At 50.4% G+C, this 7,123-nt stretch overlaps 1 long non-coding RNA gene across 1 annotated transcript; it reads right to left on the reverse strand.

The window, feature by feature from the left end:
- Positions 1-603: 603 nt before the first annotated feature.
- LOC123124116 (uncharacterized) lies at positions 604-6,749 on the reverse strand. The gene is made up of 3 exons (XR_006460977.1): positions 6,540-6,749; positions 6,358-6,457; positions 604-659 (listed from the first exon to the last, which is right to left on the reverse strand). It is a non-coding gene; the product is annotated as an uncharacterized lncRNA (long non-coding RNA).
- Positions 6,750-7,123: the final 374 nt, after the last annotated feature.

Consider the following 7,123-nt stretch of genomic DNA (forward strand, 5'->3'; position numbering starts at 1 on the left):
TTAGTATACACCAACATGCGCCATTAGTGTGCCTCCCAGGGGGCGATATTTACACATGTGCTTTGCCATACTAATGGCGCACTGCGGGGTGATGCGCCATTAGTATCCTTTGACATACTAATGGCGCATGTTGGGGTGATGCGACATTAGTATGTATATTAGGGATTTTTTTCTTTTCTGATATTTGCACAGATTACAAAATATATTATTGGACAGAATACAGACAGCACCACACAACAACAACAGATTCATCGAATACAATAGAAGATTAGTCTCCGAATACAATTCATCATATTAGTCTCCGAATTCAAAAGACCGAACAAAGATAGAACATTACAAGTCTCGAGACCGCGAGTAGCGAGTTTGTCTTCACATTACAAGTCGATATCGATCATCTAAACTACCATCACATAGAAGAGAGCTGCGGTCATCACGATGAGCATCATCGCGATGAAACTGGTCTTCATCCGGTTCCTCCAACGCTCCCTCCTCTCTCCCGCTAGATAGCGCGCGTATCTAGATTCCGCCTCCGCCCTAGTGGTGTATCCTTTGTAACTGTTACCGCTGAAACGGTGAACCTGTCTCCGACACTCCTCCCAGTCGTCGTAGACTCCGGAAACCTTACCCTTGTACACGACATACGAGGGCATCTCTATGCACTAGCCAAACAATAGACAATACATAAGCAATATATAAGTATGCAACAAAAGGATCGGAAGAGAAAAGCAAGACATTAATAGCACGATTCATGGTCCTACTAATAAATAGCATCGATTACGTCTAAGTTGAACGACTGTCCAAACCAAAGAGACATACAAGTTCATTAAAGTTTAATTACAATATGAGCTAATCGATGTTTCAGAACAACACATAGCATCACTACTTTCGACTCGACTCATGGGACCAGAGCGTGGATGAAGCCGCCGTCTGTCATGATGGTCATGAAGTCGCGGGCGTTGTCAACCTGCATTTGTAGCGTTGTGTCTATCTCACTGTTGGACGGTTGATATTTGAGATAGAACTGCCCCAAGGTACGAAGGACATCTTGATGGATGATTTCTGCAAACTCCGACTAGATGCAAAAGAATTCTTGTCGGATGTCCGCGTCCTGGATTGCCGCCAAGCTTGCGGCCCAATCTTTGAGATTATTTGGTAGCAGAAGGTGATTATGGTCCCGTACGATCGCCCGCATGTGATGGAGGGCGTAGTAGGCATCCTTCTGACCGCCAGGCGGCTGCTTGACGCAGGGGAACATCGTATTGTGGGTGAAGACGTGCCTCGTACCTACGAGCTGGCCTCTTAAAGGTGCCTCCAGATGCGGCGTAGCCGGGGAGAGCATCATCAAGAACTTTCTTGATATTTGTGTAGTCTATCTTGGAGTCATGGTCTGGGTCGAAATACGTGGCCATGGAATATTTCGGGCTTAAGAGGATGAGTGTGCAATGTGTGTCACTGCACAGAACACGGAATGTTAGAAGAAAAAAAAGAACGATCGAAATCTAAGAAATCATATGTTACGGGGCGGTTAGGGGATGACTTACTCGGGAAAGTAAGGCACGAGGAAGTTATCCTTATCTGGGTTTGCCAGAATGACGCCTTCGAGGTGTGAACTCGCGACTTGCCGGTCCCCAGCGCTGCCCAAGATCTTGGCACGCATGTAGAAGGGGTCGACTATCACAATTTCCGGGGTCTTGTCTCTAATGATCCGCATCTCCATACTCAGCGAAAACAGCCGAACGAAGATGTAGTGCAGCGGATGAAGGTTAAACATAGCAAAGATGTCATCAAACCGCAGTACGATCGTACCCCCGACGGCGCTATCCACAAAGCCCTTGCCCTCTGGCACCTTGGCCACGAAAACCGGGTATGCCACATCATTCTCTCTGAGACGCTGCTTCTCCAAAGAAAGAACACTGTCATGCAGACTCCGCATAGCACCGGTTGCAGCATTGAGCATATTTGTCGGTAGCATCGCCCTACCTGCCACATGCACCCTCCTCGAGATATCCTTATGTGAAGGTGGCCCGTCCTGAGCACGGATCGTACTCGATGCCGGCTGGCTCGCACCGGCGCCCTTGTTAGTCTTTCATTTCCGTCCCTTCTTCCTGATCTGCTGTAATGGGATCGAGTTCTGCTCATAGACCGCCTTCTTGAGCGTGTTGGGGCTGATAATATTTCGCACCTCAGCTATCTGAGGCTCGGTGAAGGCGGCAGCTGGAGGCGTCTCCTGAGAACCGAACGCCAGATGACGCCTGTTGCAATTGGGTTTCTCCGCCGTACCAGCTAGATCGCGGTTGTCTTTTTCTGGGTTGGGTTCTTGAGAAGGAGGCCCGCAGAACTCGTCACCGTACCCATGTTCGGCAAAGTACTTATCGACGTTGGAAAATGTACCGTCGTTGTCGTCGTCGTCCGGATCCTGTGCCATATGCATGTCCGGATCCTGTGCCATAGGGATGTCCGGCATGTCCGGTAGCGTTGTGGCGTTCTTGCCATGGCTTGGCGCTGGCACGACTGGCGGTCTTGTCTGTGGGGTGGTGTCCCCCGCCCCCAAACGAATCTGGCTCTTCGGCCAAAGGAGGGGCCAGCTTACGCAGGCGCTGAGGGTCATCACATCATCTTCGTCGGCCCTAGCGGGTCGAATCGGAGGTAACAACTCGTCGCAGCCTGGCAGCACCCGAACCAGTTCAACCCTATACAAGGTGGGTGGCATCGGATTATCGTGGAACACGCGGTTGCCCGGTTGAACGATTCTGCCCTTGGCGACATGGACCAACTCACCGCCCACGAAGTGTAGGAGAGTGCAAGGAACGTCGGCGGCGCCCTGCGAAAACATGTAGGGCGTCAGGGATGCCCAGTCAAAGGCAAGGAGATGAAGTCATCGGCCGAGAGGCTTAGTTATCGTGATGCCGTCGAGCTCGGCTAATGTCGAGGCACCGCCAACGGCGGGCGTGCAACTGACGGAGGGGCCGCTTGCTGGCGAGGTGCCAGCCGGCGTACACCCGGTTGCATTAAGCTCCAATGCCCGTGCCGGCGCCGGAGACACGAATACCGCCTCCGCCGGAGACACCAATGGCGCCGTCTGCGCGTTGTGCGAGTTGCTGGCCGTGAAGCTGGGAACCGGGGGAGGCCCCTGTTGGCCGCCCGCAATCCACGTCATCAGCCCCTGAATCAAGGTAGGCACAATGGCGGTGAGCGTCGTTCCCAGTTGTTGTTGCACTTGCTCTTGGACAATCTCCGGAATCCGCGCCACTTGTGCCTTGAGTTCTTGAACCTCGCGCGACTGGCTTTCCGAGCTGGTCTTTTTCTCCTTTCGCCCACCAGCGGTATAGTATGACGACCATTTTGTGGACAAGCCTTTGCCGGCCACACGACCAGCTGACGACGGCTTACTGAGCTTATCCTTGTTTTTCATTACGTTCAACGCCCTATTTAAAGGGGTGTCAAAAGGGGAGCTCTGAGACGACCCCGCGCTACTGCTTTCAGCCTCATGCGAAAGGAATGTGAACCATTTAGAAATTTGGCTTCATTAATTAGAATGCAACCATATGGAGCTAATTACGCGGGGGTGTATTCCTTACCAGAACAAGCTCAAGTGCCCTGGTCTTCGGATCCGTGGTAAGCTCCTTTGTTACCGGGTCCTCCTTGTACCGGGCCCTGACAAAGTTCCTGGTCTGCTTGTCACGGAATTTCTCGAAGCGGGGCGGTAGGCCTTGCTCGGCATGCTCCGCGTCCTCCTTGTCCCATATAGGCTCCGCCATTCTGTAACCGCCGGGACCGAGTTGGTGGACCCCTAAGTTCAACTGCCGCATCTCTTTCCCCCACTGACTTGATTCGAAGGTTGCGCTGCTCTCGCACTTGATCTTAAAATCCTTGTAGTCATCTTCGCTCATCAAAGGATATTTTGCCTTGATCTTCTCATAACTATCACCTTTTTCAATCATTGCCTTCACCGTGCTTCTCCATGTAGAAGGGGCCGTGCTCATCCTCGTGAGGGCGGCACTGTTCACTTTATTCCCTGAGAGGCGTGTGTTTGCAAACTCAGCGGGGAACTTGTATCGTTCGTGCAGCTTCGTGAAGAGGAGGCTGCGCAAATTCCCTCGGTCCTTATGCCTTAGGTTCTCGGTGTTGATCGAGACGGTGCTCCGGAGAATGCACCCGAGCTGAACCGAGTACCCCTTGACTACTTGTTTGGGCGCCGTTGGATGCCCGTCGGAGTTCACTTCAGTAAATTCCTCCTTGACGGTGCCAAGCATGCTCGGGCGCCGGTCCTTCCATTGCCTCTTCGGTTGGCTGCCATCTGTGCGTGCGCCGCCATCATCAGTGGTGGCATCCTCGGCGGCACCATCAGTGGTGTCATCCCCGACGGTGTCTTCGGCGGTGTCGTCCTCATAGCGGTGAGGTTCTTCCTCCAGCTCCTGGGACAGCTCCCCGAATTGCTTGCCGCCCGAACCGCCGGCCTCATCGTTGTGGGCCATGTTTCGCTCTAAATAGGAAAAAAGTTTGGTCAAAAAGTTGGTTATTGTCAAGGAACAAGATCATGGTCTCATCATTTAGGGTTTGTCGACACCGAGGCATCCTAAAAGCTAAGCTTTTATCATTTAGGGTTTGTCGACGCCGAGGCACCCTAAAAGCCTAAGCGTACATCATTTAGGTTCTCATCGACACCGAGGCACCCTAAAAGCTAAGCTGGGAAGGAGAATTCTAAGTTGGGCCTAATCACTTGGCTCTATTGCCACCTATGGTTTAATGCAGCAAGAATAAAGGGGCAGTTGATCCTACTTAATTAAGTACTAAGACCTCGGCCCATGCATTAGTCACAAGTACCCCATATGTCCTATTTTTAGCAAAGTCATGCTAAAATTCATGGAAAATTTCAGCATGACCTTTGCTGAAAATAGGACATATGGAGTACCCGAATTTGCCGGAACGGAAGTTAATCGACATTCCAGCAAACTCAAGGGCCTCTCGGGGTACAGCAGCAGCATCACAAGTTGACAAAATTCCCAAGTAGTACAGTAGCAGCATCACAAGTAGTACCAATGAACATATAGTCCAGCACATTCTGAATTTCGATAAATGGAAACAAGTTAACTCATGCTGACAGCAACAAACTTATAACAACATAAATGAAATTGCAGTTGTACGATCATAAACTTATAACAACAGAAACTCATGCTGACAGCAACAAATTGCAATGATCAAGCTATCTGAAAATAGAGTACTTGTTGATTAACTATCAAGCTATCTGAAAACAGAGTACTTGTTTATTAACTGGCAGGGTAGATAAGAGACTGCAAATTAAATAGCCATATATCCATCTTCTGAGCTATGAGCCATGGACCATCCACCCCATGAACTAGGAGTGCCATGCAGCATAATAACTGCCAGTGGCCAGAAGAACGACACCAAAGCAACTGGAGTTTTGCAACTATGTGATAGTGAACAACACAAGAGGTGTTGCTGCTCAGGGCTTCAATTTGAAATACTACTGGAAGATAACTAACTAAAAATATGTGGAAGTGGAGCATTACTAGTCTACAGAAAGATAACGCAATGTAACAAAAGTGTAACTCTATCTATCTACAATGAGTGGAAATGGCCAAGCCTAAACAACTTACTACTTAACCAATTCTCAGGCAGGCCATACACAACACGGTGGCTCATAACGCACCAACCAGTCAGATAACAAGAGCAGTTCAGCACCACTGATACAGTGCTCCAGCTACCAAACCAAACAAGTAAATCAATTACCACACCAGCAGAACCATACAGTCAGTCCCGTGACCCTCACCATACATGTCACAATGATAGAGCATTTGAAGGGAAAATCACATGTTAGGCACGCATAGTGATATGGTGCACATTCAGATGCATACTAGTACAGCATGCGCATAGAAATGGTGCTCTGTTTTACTATCTGATTCTGTCAAAATGCAAGCATGTGATGCAAACAAGTAGGTGGCTCTGCTTGCGCGCGCCGTCTGTAAAGAAAGAAGAGTGGATTACTAGATCACAAAATTTCCTTGAGAGCTCCAACCGGCGCAAGCACATCAACAGCAATGTGGGGGGGGGGGCAAGGCGCAGTCGTCGCTAAAATGATGGACAATTGAACCAACCTACAACAATTTCAGACTACAGTTGCCGATAATTACCAACTCCTGACAGTTTCAGACTACAGCAGTTTCAGTTAACTATTTTTTAGACTACAACAATTTCAGTGAACTTTACCAACTCCTGGAATGTTACATGTCTGTCTTGGATAGGATGCAGGTGTACATGGACCAGAAAGAAATCTAGTACTAAGGAATTTACAGAAGATGTGCAGTGCAATGCAAGAACCCCAAGTTTGCGACTTACCGTGGCCGATGCACGAAATTTGGTTGTAGCTGAGGTTGAGCACGCGAAGCTTCGTCAGTTCCCGGAGCCCCTCGACGTTGGCGATCTTGTTCTGGACAAACTGCACACACGCACGCATGAGATGTGGGAGACGAAGAAGAAAACTAGAAAGGGAAGAAGAGAAGGGGAAGATGGATTCGTACCTCTTCTTCTTCTTGAGGAGGAGAGGCTGCAGACTTGAGTCCGGGCGGCGGCCTGGATTGGGGGGAGAGGCCTGCGGCGCGTGGCCTGGCTGAGCTGAGTTAGAGGCGGTCGTCGTCTCCTCCTCCTCCTCGTCCGGCTCAGGGCGCGGGGGCGCGGGGGCGGCGGCGCGGGGGAGCTGCAGTGGTGGGGGGCGCGGGGGCGCGGGGGCGGCGGGGTTGGAGTCCGGTGGGGGTCGGGGTGGCGGCGTCGTGTGGGTCGGGGCAGCGCGCGGGTGGATCTAGCGAGGGAGAGGGACGGAGGGGATCTGGCGAGGGAGAGGGAGGAATTAGCTAGGGGGGAAGCTTACTAATGGCGCACCCCGCAGCGGTGCGCCATTAGTATGTTTTTTTAGATAGCAATGGCGCACCCGCGATCGGTGCGCCATTAGTAATCTTTTTTTTATATAGTAATGGCGCACCAGCCAGAGGTGCGCCATTAGTAATCTTTTTTTCATATAGCAATGGCGCACCAGCCAGAGGTGCGCCATAAGTAATTTTTTTTATTATTATTTTTTGTTGCATCTAATAACTTTTTAGAAATGAAT

Source organism: Triticum aestivum, chromosome 5D (assembly GCF_018294505.1).
Source record: "Triticum aestivum cultivar Chinese Spring chromosome 5D, IWGSC CS RefSeq v2.1, whole genome shotgun sequence".
Taxonomy (NCBI): domain Eukaryota; kingdom Viridiplantae; phylum Streptophyta; class Magnoliopsida; order Poales; family Poaceae; genus Triticum; species Triticum aestivum.